The sequence below is a fragment of the Ambystoma mexicanum genome, chromosome 1p, assembly GCF_040938575.1.
Source record: "Ambystoma mexicanum isolate Mex_15411 chromosome 1p, UKY_AmexF1_1, whole genome shotgun sequence".
Taxonomy (NCBI): domain Eukaryota; kingdom Metazoa; phylum Chordata; class Amphibia; order Caudata; family Ambystomatidae; genus Ambystoma; species Ambystoma mexicanum.
Genome location: NC_090921.1, coordinates 1150812355 through 1150826627, shown reverse-complemented (window position 1 = coordinate 1150826627; position 14273 = coordinate 1150812355).

Sequence of the window (14273 nt, the reverse complement as noted above, 5' to 3'; positions counted from 1 at the left end):
TTGAGCCTCTGTTTTTCACAGAGCCTACTCCTGTGGTTGCGAGACTGACACAGGTCGCACCTCCATTAGTTGCGATTTCTAAGAATTGGGATCTTGAAGAGAGTGGAAGGGTACCCCATTCAATGGTTAGTGCTGCAGAGAGGTTGTGAACGCAGAGCAGAAAGGCAATAACTGCCCCAACTGCTGGATTAGCAGACAGATTAAGGTTTGAGGAATGAGAGAAAGTGTGGATGAAGGGTCAAGAACGAGACAGATTAAGGGTGGAGGAATGAGAGAAAGTGTGGATGAAGGGTCAAGAACGAGGGATATCAGGCCTTTTCCTGTTAGCATAGAGGATAGACTGCGAAGATTGGTAGAGATGCAAGAGTGGGAAATCATGAAAGAAGTGCTGAGGCTAGTGGAGGAAGAGATAGTGCTACGACAGCAAAGAGATGAAGAGCAGGAAGAAGGGAGAAGACAGGTAAGGGATCCAGAAGAAGGAAAGTGTAGGCATGGGCAGCTTCTTGTGAGATTGGATAAATCAGTTATCAAAATGGATAATGTGGATATGGAGGAGCGGGATGCTGCCACAGGTCATGGTTTGAACAGGGAGGATGGGAGGGGTCACCCTATGGTAGTACTGAGTATGCTTCTGTACCTATAGGAGGGTCTGGGATGTGGTAACTGGAACCAAGAGAAAGAGGACTGGGATGGCAAGCAGGGGGAGCAGGGTGTAGTCGCCTTGCCTCCTGCTCCAGTAGCAGCAATAGAGAGCACACCATGGATTTGCAGGATGTGTCAGGGTACTCGCATGGCTGTTGCAAGTAGTAGTGGAGACATGGGGGAAGCCCTAGTGAAAACGGGTGTAAATCAGTTTCCATTACTTCAGAAGGGCCATGGAATGGCGCATTATGTCCTGTGGTCACACATGGACTGGAATACCCTGCTGAAGATACTGCCTTCGCTCACTGGAGGGGCATAGAAGTGGATTTATGCATTAGAGAAACATACTGCTGTTGCAATGTTAGCCATAGGGGATATGAAAAGCCTATTTGCGGCTCTCTTAGGGGAGCGGTCAGATGAGCTTTGGCAAAGAACAGTTAGACATGAACACCCATGATGGAGCAGCTTTTAATAAATATAGAGCACAGGTTTTGGGGGCCCTGCAACTTATTTATGCGCATACGCCAGATATAAATTTGATCTTAATGAAAACAATGAAATTGGAGGATGATCCTGGTGCAAACATCCAGTTGATTCAGGAGATGTGGAGCAATTTTCTACCATATGCTAAAGAAGGGACTCCCTAAGGAAGTCCAGCATGATTTAGATAAGGTGGTAGGAATGGAGGCCTAGAGTTGACCAGAGATTCAAGCACACCTGGTGCATTTTTGTAAAAGGAGGCAAGAAAAAGAAAGGGACAGTATAGAGCAGGCACACAGAGCAGAGGCTAAGCTTGGGCTGAAAAAATTGGCAAAGATTTGTTTGGAAGGGCTGGTAATTATGAATTCTATGAAGGGACAGAGGGGCAATTGGGACAACAGGGACAGAGTGAATTGGGTATGATACAGGGGTGGATAGACGGGTATTCTCCCAGTCCAAGACAAATGAGAGGACAAGGGGAGGATTTACACGAGGAAGTGGGTCTTTTTGTGGGTTCGGAGGAATGGGTCCTCGATTTAATGGGCCAATGGGAAATAATTATGGACGGTTTCGCGAGATTCAATGTTGGTTATGTTCAATGTTGGGACACGTGTCACGAGATTGTTGTGACCAGCCACAATATTTTAACATGGGAGCTCAGCAGATGCAATCCCCGACCCTGCCATGTACCCCAATTTTTGTGCAATTGCAGCAGGCACAGGTTGAACAGAACTCATCAATTGGGGCTGCACAGACCTATGGAATCCCACTGCCCATTCCAACACAAGCATCAGTGCACACATGGGGCAAGAATCCTTTACTCACTATACTGGAGCAAGTGCGTTTGGAGGGAGCCCTTTTTTGCTCCCTGGTGCTAATATGTACCAGGAGTAGGACAGCCTACAGAGGTGTAAGATTTATCCAGTCCTGTCCTGTCCGTCAGCTTGATCTGGAAGAGGAACCCCAGATAAGTGTGCAGGTAGGTTAACAACCTTTCTCATTCATGGTCGAAACAGGGACTGCCAACTCTTGCATTAAGGAAGGTGAGGTCCACTTGTCAGGCAAAAGAAGATCTCAGTATGTATGTGCCCCTTTGTTGTATTGTACGGACAACTTGGCAAATCTTTTGGGAAGAGACCTCCCGAGAAAGCTGCAGATGTTGATTGCTTTCACAGTGTAATTTATAGTATGCTCGCCTCCAGGTGTGTATCCGGTAACAAAAGCAGTGCATTTGCACGACTGTTGTAGCAACAGCATGACGATGGAGTCCCTGTAAGTACATTCAGCATTGTTTCTTTATAGGGAGATGGTTTTATTAAGTTGGGTGCCAGGGATCAGAAATCAGACATGGTGGGTACCGATGGAGTTTTTATTTTGGTCTGATGTGCTGCAGGAAGTAGCACCAGGCACTATTGTTAAGAGGATTCCTGAATAAAGGCAAGAGGCTGTAGGGATCAAGAAGAACAGCGTGGTTCTCTCAGGCACAGATGAGGAATGCAGAGAATGGTGCACAGTTCTGTACATCGATCCAACCTTATTGCTAAGGGACTTGTCCGATGAGCAATTGTTCGAAGAGACAGGAGATATGGTCCTTGAAATTGGGGTGCCTTGCCAGGTAGTGATAGAGCAAAGGGAAGTACCACCGATCATGCTGTTCATTAAAAATACATCACCATATTGGAAGAAGGCTTTGGGAAAGGTGCCAGACCATTTGTGGACCAGAAATCCTGGTCTGCTAAAGAGTGTTGGAGCGGTGCAGATAACGTTAAAACCCCTAGCAATATTACCATTGGTTAAGCTGCACCCCATGTCTAGAGAGGTGGTCAAAGGGATGTACAAGCCCATGATGGCATTGTTGAAGCAAGGCATAATACAACCTTCTGTGTTTGCTTGCAATATGTCCATCTACCCTGTGAAGAAAGTGAAAGGGTTCAGTTGGAGGGTGGTTCAGGATTTGCGCCCCCTCAATAATATTGCTAAGGCAGAATTTCCAGTGGTACCGAATCCCATCACCATTCTCTGTAACTTCCCTACTGGGTAGACCCACTTCACAGTGATTGATTTAAAAAAAAAAAAATCATGTTTCTCTGTTCCTTTATACCCTGAGTCTCAGTACCTCACGGCATTTACAAATCGTGGTCAGAGATGTGAGCACAACAGATTGCCCCAGGGGTACTATGAATCTCTGACTCTCTTTAACAGGCTGGTTATAATGGATCTGGGAAATATATATGTGTCCAGTATTATAATTCAGTATGTGGACAATCTGTTGGTTTGTAGCACTTCAAAGGAGCAGCTGTCATGATGCCTACCTCTAAGGAGCCAGGCCGGGCCCAGCAACCCCAGAGGCAGACATCATTTTCCCCAGGGAAGTCTCAGCGGGCTCAAGTCGGGGCCCTTTGGACTCAGTCCTGGCGCCTTAGGCGCCAGGCTCATAGCGGACCCCAGTCCTGGCGCCTTAGGCGCCAGGCTCATAAAAGAAGATATGTGTTTAAGTGCTTGGGTGCACACTTACCTGATGCAGACCTTGCTGCTTCATCCAGGCCCTCTTGAGGCCTGAATGGGACTACTTAACCTGTAGGACTACTTCACCACCCGGGTGTGGTCGGGGAAGGATACATACCTGATTGGTGGAAGGATACATACCAGGAACTTCTTCCAAGGCTATTTAAAACCCACCCGAACAGCCACACATGCTTCGCGTTGTTCTGCACCTAGCAGCTGGACGCTCACCGTGTCAGCTCCTGCATCCTGACTTCAGCCACGCCTGCCAGCACCCTGGAACACCTGCAAGGGGAGAAAGGAAGAGAATAGGAGAAGAAAAGCCCTTACCTGCTAAATCTGCATCCCGGAGTAATTTCTCCAACGGCCCTGAAAAGGAAGACATCATTTTAAAGGCATCTCCGGACCCCGGCCCCTATGGGGAAAAAAGACAAAGACATTGAATGAGCGAATGCAAAGACATTACCTGAGCGTTCATCCAGAACTGTTTCACTTCGGGTCGGCGCCATATCTCCGGCACTCCGAACCCCGGCCCCTAAGGGGAAAAAGACATAAGCATTAGCGCTTGCTGCAATTAGACAACAAACATTATTATTAAGCTTGAACTTTTGAACAGAACTTTTACAGCGCCTTACCTGAACAGTCAAGCTTACCTGAACTCCCATCAATCCTCAATCCAGTGAAGTAACTGGGTTTCAACGCGCCCCTGCATCAGAAGCAGGATGGAGAGCTCATCCTTCCAAATCCTAAGGTGAGGCTTCACGGGGAATCGTGGAGGAGGTATCGTGGAGGGTTGGAAGGGAGTGGGAGGCTTGAGCATTGTTCCACAGTTGGTAATACTCCCTTTTCACGCACAGGAGGGTATCCAACGAGCCAGGGAAGCCAGAATAGAGGGGCCCTTCCTGTCCATCTTCAGAGCTCTGCGCCTTCGACGCCGCGCCTCCGTGGGAACCAGGTGAGCGTTACAGAACGCGAAGCCTCACCACAATTTCCCACCTGGGCGCTATGGAGACTTCCGAGACAGATCAGCTGGCCCATCTTTTAGGGGAATTACGGGCAGAAGTGCACTCAGCCCGCCAGGAGACTAATGCTCTCAGAAGGGAACTAATCCTATCCAAGGAAAGAACTGATGATCTGGCCAAAAGGTTATTGCAGGGCCAGGCAGAGCACACTCCTTTACCTGTTTCCGGAGATATTTCTACAACAATGGGTTTGAATAACCCGGTACAAATCAATCTACCTGGACACATGCCTTTGGCCCCGCCGGAACGTTTTGCGGGGGATCCCAAGAAATATGCCGTTTTTATGAACCAATGCCTTTTACACTTTTTATGCAGGCGAGGGGCCTTCCCCAACGACCAGACCAAAGTAGCCTTTGTACTATCTTACCTCAGTGGCTGTGCTGCTGATTGGTCTATTCCATTGGTAAATCAGGATGATCCCATTCTCCGGGATTTCCAGGGCTTCCAGGCCAGCATGGAAAGATTGTTCGCTCGACACTCGCAGGGACAGGCCCTTGACAACGAACTGCTATCCTTACGACAAGGTAATCAGGATCTTTTGTCCTATATCGCCACCTTTAATAGACTAGTTGTGGAAACCGGATGGCCTGAAAATAAAAGGATCACATTGTTTCATCGAGGCCTGCGCGGAGAGCTTAAAGATGTTATAGCTCAGATAGTAGATTCACCCCAGGCCTGCGCAGACTACATAGACTTAGTGGTTCAACTTGATCACAGACTTCAAAATAGAAAAGCAGATCGGCTCAAGTATGAAACCAGAGTACCTATCAAGACCCACGTTAACTCCAAGAGTACTGACGTTTCCGAACCTATGCAAATTGGCAGTGTTAAAGGACCATTAACGCAGAAGGAACGAGAGAGAAGGCGACAAATGCAACTTTGTCTGTATTGCGGAACTTCCGGTCACTTTCTTCAAAGTTCTCCAGTTAAACCACCCAAGAAGGTGGTTGGAGCCACTGATAACGAGTTATTGACACCTGGTTCGGGAAACAACCTAGCCCGACAAGCGTAGGGGTCCGCTTGCCGAGCTTGAAAACAAACTCTTTGACCTCGCATTTTGTCATGCCAATGGTGCTTGTGAACCCAAAGCAGCCTCAGCAGTTGCATGCTATAAAAGCATACATAGACAGTGGAGCTATTGGAAATTACATAGACTGTGAATTGGCTTCCAGGATTAAGCTTCCTCTCCGCCCGAAAGTAACCCAAGATGTAATTACTACAGTTGATGGAACCGAAATAGCCTCAGGGCCTGTAACGCATTCCACAGTTGAAATCACTCTGGTGGGTCAGGACGGACATCGGGAAGCAATCGTGTTTGATGTGATCAAGGCCCCACAATTTCAAGTACTTCTTGGAATCCCTTGGTTAGAAACACATAATCCAAGAATAGACTGGCGAGCAAAGAAGATAACTTTTCCTGATTGTGAACCAACCTGTTACCCAAGGAATCCAGCTATGGGTCTAGCCTCTGTAACTTCCACCCCTGTACAGCTACCATCTGAATACCAAGAATTCCAAGACGTTTTTCAGAAAGAGCAGGCTAACACCTTACCTCCCCATCGATCTTACGATTGCCAAATCGACTTGGTACCCAATGCACAACTACCTTGTAGTAGGATTTATGCTCTTACTGAACCTGAGAACCTGCATTTGCGCCAGTATTTGGATCAATACCTGGCCAATGGTTTCATTCGCCCATCAAAGTCACCAGTTTCTTCCGCTTTGTTCTTCGTATCTAAAAAGGAAGGAGACCTTAGGGCCTGTATTGACTACCGCGCCCTAAATCAGATAGCGATTAAGAATCGTTACCCTTTGCCCCTGATACCTGAGCTTATCGACCAAGTAAAAGATGCTCGTGTGTACACCAAGCTAGATCTCCGAGGAGCTTACCACCTGGTACGTATAAAAGAGGGCGACGAGTGGAAGACTGCATTCCGCACCAAATTTGGGCTCTTCGAATATCAAGTAATGCCCTTCGGTTTGTGCAACGCACCTGCCGCCTTTCAGTACTTCATGAATGATGTTCTTCGGGAACTTATCGATGTTTGTGTCATCGTTTATATTGACGACATCCTGGTGTATTCCTCCTCAGAATCTGATCACAGAAACCATGTTAGGGCAGTTCTTGAGAAATTGCGCCAGCACAAATTATTTGCCAAGCTCGAAAAATGTGTTTTTCATACCACAGAAGTGGAGTTTCTCGGATTCATCCTGACACCTCAAGGAATCCGAATCGACTCGCGGAAAGTGGACGCCATTCTCAAATGGCCATCTCCTAGCTCCGTGAAGGGAGTGCAACGCATGCTTGGCTTTGCCAATTTCTATCGAAGGTTCATCCCGGAATTTTCTCGAACTGTTCAACCCATCACAGCTCTCCTAAAGAAAAACAAACACTTTGAATGGACTCTTGAGGCTGAACAAGCCTTTCAGGACCTGAAAACCAAATTCACCTCTGCACCTGTATTGAATCACCCGCGCCCAGATCTCCCTTACATCGTGGAAACCGATGCATCCAGTTCGGCCATGGGAGCTGTCCTGTCGCAAAGAGACCCAGAAACTAACCAACTACACCCTGTAGCCTTTTGGTCCAGAAAATTCTCTCCACCTGAACTCAATTACGCAATTACCGACAAAGAACTACTGGCTATTAAATCAGCTTTCAAGGCTTGGCGTCACTATCTTCTCGGTGCAAGACACACCATCACCGTAATTACGGACCACAGAAATTTGCAGTATTTAAAGACGGCCAAAGTTCAATCTTCGCGACAACTCCGATGGGCTTTATTCTTTGCGTAATTTGATTTTGTAATTACCTATCGCCCTGGCTGCAAGAATGGTAAGGCAGATGCCTTATCCCGGATAGGCATGGAAGAACCCAATTCGAGTTTAGAACCTGTGCCAATCATACCGGAACAAAGAATTCTGGGCTTGACTTCATTGCAAACCATTGAGGACATCCAAGCTCAAGTAAAACAGCTTTTTGACTCTTCTGCCTTACTGGAATGGAGTCAAAAGGGTCCTCACTACACCGTTAAGGATGATTTACCCTACTTCCAAGAGCGGTTATTTCTGCCAAGTAAAGAATTGCAGGAACTTGTCATTACCCGTCATCATGAATCATTAATGGAAGGACACCCCGGTATCGCGAAAACAGAAGAAAAGATCCAACGCCACTTCTGGTGGCCTTCTTGGAGAAAAGACATAAAGTCATTTGTGTTGTCTTGCGGAATCTGTGCCCAAAATAAGAGTCAAAAGAAAAGGCCAGCCGGCCTACTTCAACCTTTGGACATTCCACCAGCACCTTGGCACACCTTGTCAATGGACTTTATAACTGACCTGCCTCCTTGTGGTGGTTACAACACGATTCTCGTAATAGTGGATCTATTCTCCAAAATGGCCCATTTTATCCCTTTAAAAGGATTGCCGTCAGCTTCCACCCTGGCCAAGGAATTTATGGAAAATATAGTGCGGTTACATGGTTTCCCTTCCATATTAGTCTCAGACCGTGGAAGTCAATTTATCTCCCACTTTTGGAAGAAATGTTGCCAACTAGCACAAATAGACGTGCAGTTATCCACCAGCCACCACCCCCAGACCGACGGACAAACCGAGAGAACCAATCAGACTCTCGAGCAATATCTGAGGTGCATGTTACACCAATCCGAGTTGAATTGGAAGGACATCCTTTGGATTGCAGAATATGCATACAACAATTCAGTGCATTCTGGAACCGGACAGACTCCTTTTTATACCCTGTATGGTCACCATCCTCGGACCTCTGACCTAGATCCACCTCTGACCCTGGAGATGCCTGCAGTAAATCACCTACATTCCACAATAACCCAAGTCTTCAAAGAAGCTACAACCCACTTACAGCAAGCCAAGAAAAGTATAAAGAAAACGCTGATTTGCACCGAAGTAAAACTCCTCCTTACCAAGTAGGAGATCAGGTATGGCTAGCAACTAAACATCTACCCCTCAAGGGTCAGCAAACTTTTAATCCCAGATTCATTGGGCCTTACCCCATCAAAGCTATTATCAACCCAGTGGCCTTTAAACTCGATTTACCATCCAACATGCGGATTCATCCCGTTTTTCACGCATCTCTTCTAAAACCAGTACAACCTGGAACCAAACTGTCTGAGCCCCCAGGCCCTGTCCAAATTGATGGAGAATTAGAATTCGAAGTGAAAGACATTTTAGATTCCAAGATAGTTAAGTCGAAACTCTTCTATCTTGTTGATTGGAAAGGATATGGACCTCAGGAAAGATCTTGGGAACCCAGTAACTATGTTCACGCACCACGATTAATTCAAAGATTCCATCGAAGATTCCCGCACAAACCAAAACCCCCGGAGGAAAAGACCTTGGGAGGGGGTTTGAGGGGGGGTACTGTCATGATGCCTACCTCTAAGGAGCCAGGCCGGGCCCAGCAACCCCAGAGGCAGACATCATTTTCCCCAGGGAAGTCTCAGCGGGCTCAAGTCGGGGCCCTTTGGACTCAGTCCTGGCGCCTTAGGCGCCAGGCTCATAGCGGACCCCAGTCCTGGCGCCTTAGGCGCCAGGCTCATAGAAGAGGATATGTGTTTAAGTGCTTGGGTGCACACTTACCTGATGCAGACCTTGCTGCTTCATCCAGGCCCTCTTGAGGCCTGAATGGGACTACTTAACCTGTAGGACTACTTCACCACCCGGGTGTGGTCGGGGAAGGATACATACCTGATTGGTGGAAGGATACATACCAGGAACTTCTTCCAAGGCTATTTAAAACCCACCCGAACAGCCACACATGCTTCGCGTTTTTCTGCACCTAGCAGCTGGACGCTCACCGTATCAGCTCCTGCATCCTGACTTCAGCCACGCCTGCCAGCACCCTGGAACACCTGCAAGGGGAGAAAGGAAGAGAATAGGAGAAGAAAAGCCCTGACCTGCTAAATCTGCATCCCGGAGTAATTTCTCCAACGGCCCTGAAAAGGAAGACATCATTTTAAAGGCATCTCCGGACCCCGGCCCCTATGGGGAAAAAAGACAAAGACATTGAATGAGCGAATGCAAAGACATTACCTGAGCGCTCATCCAGAACTGTTTCACTTCAGGTCGGCGCCATATCTCCGGCACTCCGAACCCCGGCCCCTAAGGGGAAAAAGACATAAGCATTAGCGCTTGCTGCAATTAGACAACAAACATTATTATTAAGCTTGAACTTTTGAACAGAACTTTTACAGCGCCTTACCTGAACAGTCAAGCTTACCTGAACTCCCATCAATCCTCAATCCAGTGAAGTAACTGGGTTTCAACGCGCCCCTGCATCAGAAGCAGGATGGAGAGCTCATCCTTCCAAATCCTAAGGTGAGGCTTCACGGGGAATCGTGGAGGAGGTATCGTGGAGGGTTGGAAGGGAGTGGGAGGCTTGAGCATTGTTCCACAGTTGGTAATACTCCCTTTTCATGCACAGGAGGGTATCCAACGAGCCAGGGAAGCCAGAATAGAGGGGACCTTCCTGTCCATCTTCAGAGTTCTGCGCCTTCGACGCCGCGCCTCCGTGGGAACCAGGTGAGCGTTACAGCAGCATTGAGGAGACTCAATAACAGTCCTCACCCTGCTGGCGAGGAAGGGGTACAAAGTGTACAAAGAATAATTCCAGTACTGCCAGATAGAGGTAGTGGGCCTCATTACACGGAAGGCGGTAATGGTTAACGGCCACCGTTAATGGTAACGGTGACCCTTAACCATTACCGCCTTACTACGAGGTCCCTTAGCGGGTTGGTGCTTTAACGCCTGCTTTTTGCAGGCGTTAAAAACCAACCCTCTAAGGGACCTTGGAGCTAATTACGGCACCGCAAAATTGCGGTGCCATAATTAGCGCCTTCCCCATTCCCATAGAGCCCTATGGGGCAGAAATGGGAATGGGGAAGGGCAATGGCGGAAGGGGGATTTACCGCCCCTCCAACCTTGGAATGGGGCGGTAAATCCCCTTTCCGCCAAGGCGGTGCCGGTATTTTACCGACATGAGCCATGGCGCTAATAGCGCCATGGCTCACCGCCTTCCGTGTAATGAGGCCCAGTATGTTTGGGGAAATAAATATCACCTGCAGGAAGGAAGGTAATGCTGGAGAGAGCCACATCAGTTCTGAATATGCCTGAGCCATTCACAGTGAAACAGATGCAGCAATTCTTGGGGCTCTGTAACTATTGTAGATCGTGGATTTTAAATTAGTCAAGTTACGTGAGTCCCTTACTGCAGGGGCTTAAAGAAGCACAGAAGGTCTGATAGAGTGGTCTGAGGAGATGGGGGCTTGCTTTTGGGAACTCAAGACTGTGATCAGCAATGCTTCGGTCTTGGCGATCCCGAATTACAAGAGAATATTCTATTTGTTTTCACTTTAGAACGGGCAATTGATGACAGTAGTCCTGACGCAGCAGACCTCATTACACCATAAGCCTTTAGCATACTATAGCAGACTCCCAGAATCTGTGATGCAGGGATAGTTCCCTTGCGAGAACGCTTTAGCAGCAGTGACTTTTACAATTCAAAAGTATTGGACCAATACCATGGGTTGCCCAGTGAATTGTATATGGAGCTTACAGTCTTTGCGATTTTAGAAAAGTCAAGGTTAATGACTCAGAGTTTCGGGGTATGAGGTCATTTTATCAAATACATTGATACATCTCGTGCAGTGTCACCTAGTAAATCCTGTAACATTTGTAGCTGAACCACTGCAAACTGAAGACAGTATTCATGATTGTGCCGCGTACGAATGAGAAGAGAAAGAGAGGATGAATGTTAAAGAGGAGGCCCTAGACAGAGGGGAGGTACTTTTTGTTGATGGCTCTTCAACCATCAACAATGACACTGGTGAAAGGCATATGGTTGAAGCTAGCTGTTGTGGGCTTTGAGGATGGGGAATACTGGGTCAGACTGAAGAGACGGTTGCTTTTGCAATACTCTGCATAAGCAACAGAACTAGTGGCACTTTTAGAGTTGCTAGAAATGAGTAAAGGGAAGGCAGTCACTATTTATTCTGACTGCGTGTATATCACCTCCACTATACATTTGGGGTTTTCAAGGTGGCAGCATGCTGCGCTGCTATCCCGACTAATTGAAGTGATACATTTGTCCACAGAGATAGGTTTGGTCAAATGTGCTGCGCATACTAACCACATTAATCCAATAGCTCTTGGGAACAATGCTGCAAACTAGGTGGTGAAGGAAGTGGCGTACTTACCATTTACAGATTCCCAGGCAATGGAGACTGTGTCCCAACAGGTACAGTTGTCAGCCCCGAACACTGCATTCCTGGTGCTACAGATCATAGAGATGCAAGAGAGAGCCCCTAGAGAAAAACAGAAGATCTGGAAGAAGAGATGATGTGTTCTCTCACCCACAGACTTGCTGTGGAGACAGGAGGTGACGGGGAAGGTAGTAATTCACATAGAGCTGCTTCTTTTAGCTCTACAGCAACTACATTACCTGTAACACGTTTCAGCGACAAATTGCAGAAGAGCTGCAGTAAGATTGATTTATCCTGAATCTACAGGAACAGGTAAGTAGATTTGTAGGGAATTGTGCACTGTGCAATGTGAGGATCCTGAGGGTGTCTTCACTTCTTTTCCCTATTTATCCTCCTCTCGGGTAGCCAGGTAAAGTCCTTTTGGACCAATCATGGTTGCGGGAACTCTAAAAGCAGGAAGTACTATGGAAAAAAATGAGTCAGCTGTGGAAGCAGGGCTATGGAATGCTGGGTGAAAGCAGACCTCTCTGAGAAGGTGGCTTGTCAAGCAGATCGCTCAAGACCCTTTGGAGGATGCAGAGTGTATGCAGCAGGTAGCGAAGCTGGAGAACACTGGAGGCTCGTCGGGACTGTGACAGGGGAATCACGGGACCAGGTTGAGCAGTTGTATGATCCGCGAGCTGCAGGAGAAGTATTGCTGGGTGAGCAAAGCCACGGAGAGCCGATGGGAGACTGAGCAAGGCGCTACACGAGAAAGAGTGAGAACTCGTGGCAGCATGAGGCCTTGCTGGAACGCCATAAAATCCAACCGGTGAGTCAACCAAGCAGGGGGGCGCACTGGGATGGCAGGCAAGCACGCAAAGCTATCAATGAACACTGATTTGAATGAAAGCAAGTATTTTTATGAATACTGATCCAAATGAAAATGAGAATAAGCACGTTTGAATACTGATCTGGGTGAAAGCAAGTATGTGAAACGTATTGATACAAGGAACTGTATGATATGAGAAAACAAGTATTCACAAGAGCCACTAGAAACCTTGGTGAACAAGCATTGGCAAGAGCCAAGAGAAATTGGGAAACTGTATGATATGAGAAAACAAGTATTGGCAAGAGCCAGGAGAATATAGGAAAGTGCAACAAGTGCATGGTGGCACACCAAACCATGATACAACATCAAGAGGATGTGATATGTAAATAGGTCAAGCAACACTGTCAAGCTGAAGCAGTGGCAAAGTGTTGGTGAAAAAGAAGCAACTAAGGTGAGTTGGTTGCGTGACCTGTAATGGGTGGGCCTTGTGGTCTGACAACTGCGCCTAGACCGAGTACACCTCTCTATGAAAAAGCCACTGAAAGCACCCGCAAATAAGCTTGTGTTTGAATAGCAAGGAACTCTTGTGTGATCTGAAGTCAAGGACCAAACTGTATATATGAATTGGCGAAAGATAACCAAATGAGAACAGCTGGGAAGTGTCCCAAAGAACTGTGTTGTTCTGGAAAACTGAAAGAATTGAACTCTTGGGGAAGGGAACCATGTGCCTTGTGAACTATTCTGAACTTGGGGAAGGGACACCTGGCTACAAGCAAAGAGCTTTAAGAAGCTCTGAACTTTTATTTGAACACTATTTATTTGGATGCCTACCTCCCTACACATTGTATACATTTAGATGTGAGGGCAAGTATAGGTTTTGGACACATAGAGATATTTGCTTTGGACTTCCTGACACAGACTATCTTTAGTTTTCTTCAGATAGGGAAATCCCACCTTAGCATAGGGCAAGTTAGTTTTTTTTTTCCATCCTGCCTTTTTAGGTAATAAATAGTTATATACAAACTCTAATCTGTTGTCTGTGTCTGGTTTGTGATGTCATCACACATGGTGTCAGGGGTGGGATGCAGCTCAACTTATACCCTTTGGGCAACCCCAAGGTTTGAGAAGTTAAGCTCCAAAGTGTCAGACCCCTCAGTATCCCCAGAAGGCTCTATTGGGTTTGATCTGCAACAGTAAGGAAAGAAGGTAAAAGAACACTAATACCTACTGATATGATTTTGATTCCACCAACAAATACCTACATTAGATTGTCTCCAATTCGGGGTTAGCATGGAGGTTTGGAATTGATGTGTTAGCAGGGGTTATAGATCCAGACATCAGGGGTGACATCAAAGTCTTATTACAGAATCATGGAAAATACCTCTTCCAGATCTGTCAAGGGAATGCAATTTTACAAGGGGTGCTCGAAAGAGCAGAGTTCCCTATGTAAAGGAAGAGGCCGGAGAAAAAGTCACAGATGGAGGTACCCAAGACTTCGGGGAAGCTGATGCTACACCTGACACCCCACAAAAACCCAAGTCCAGAAGGTCAGGGAAGAAGAAACAGAAACTCTTCCCGACATAT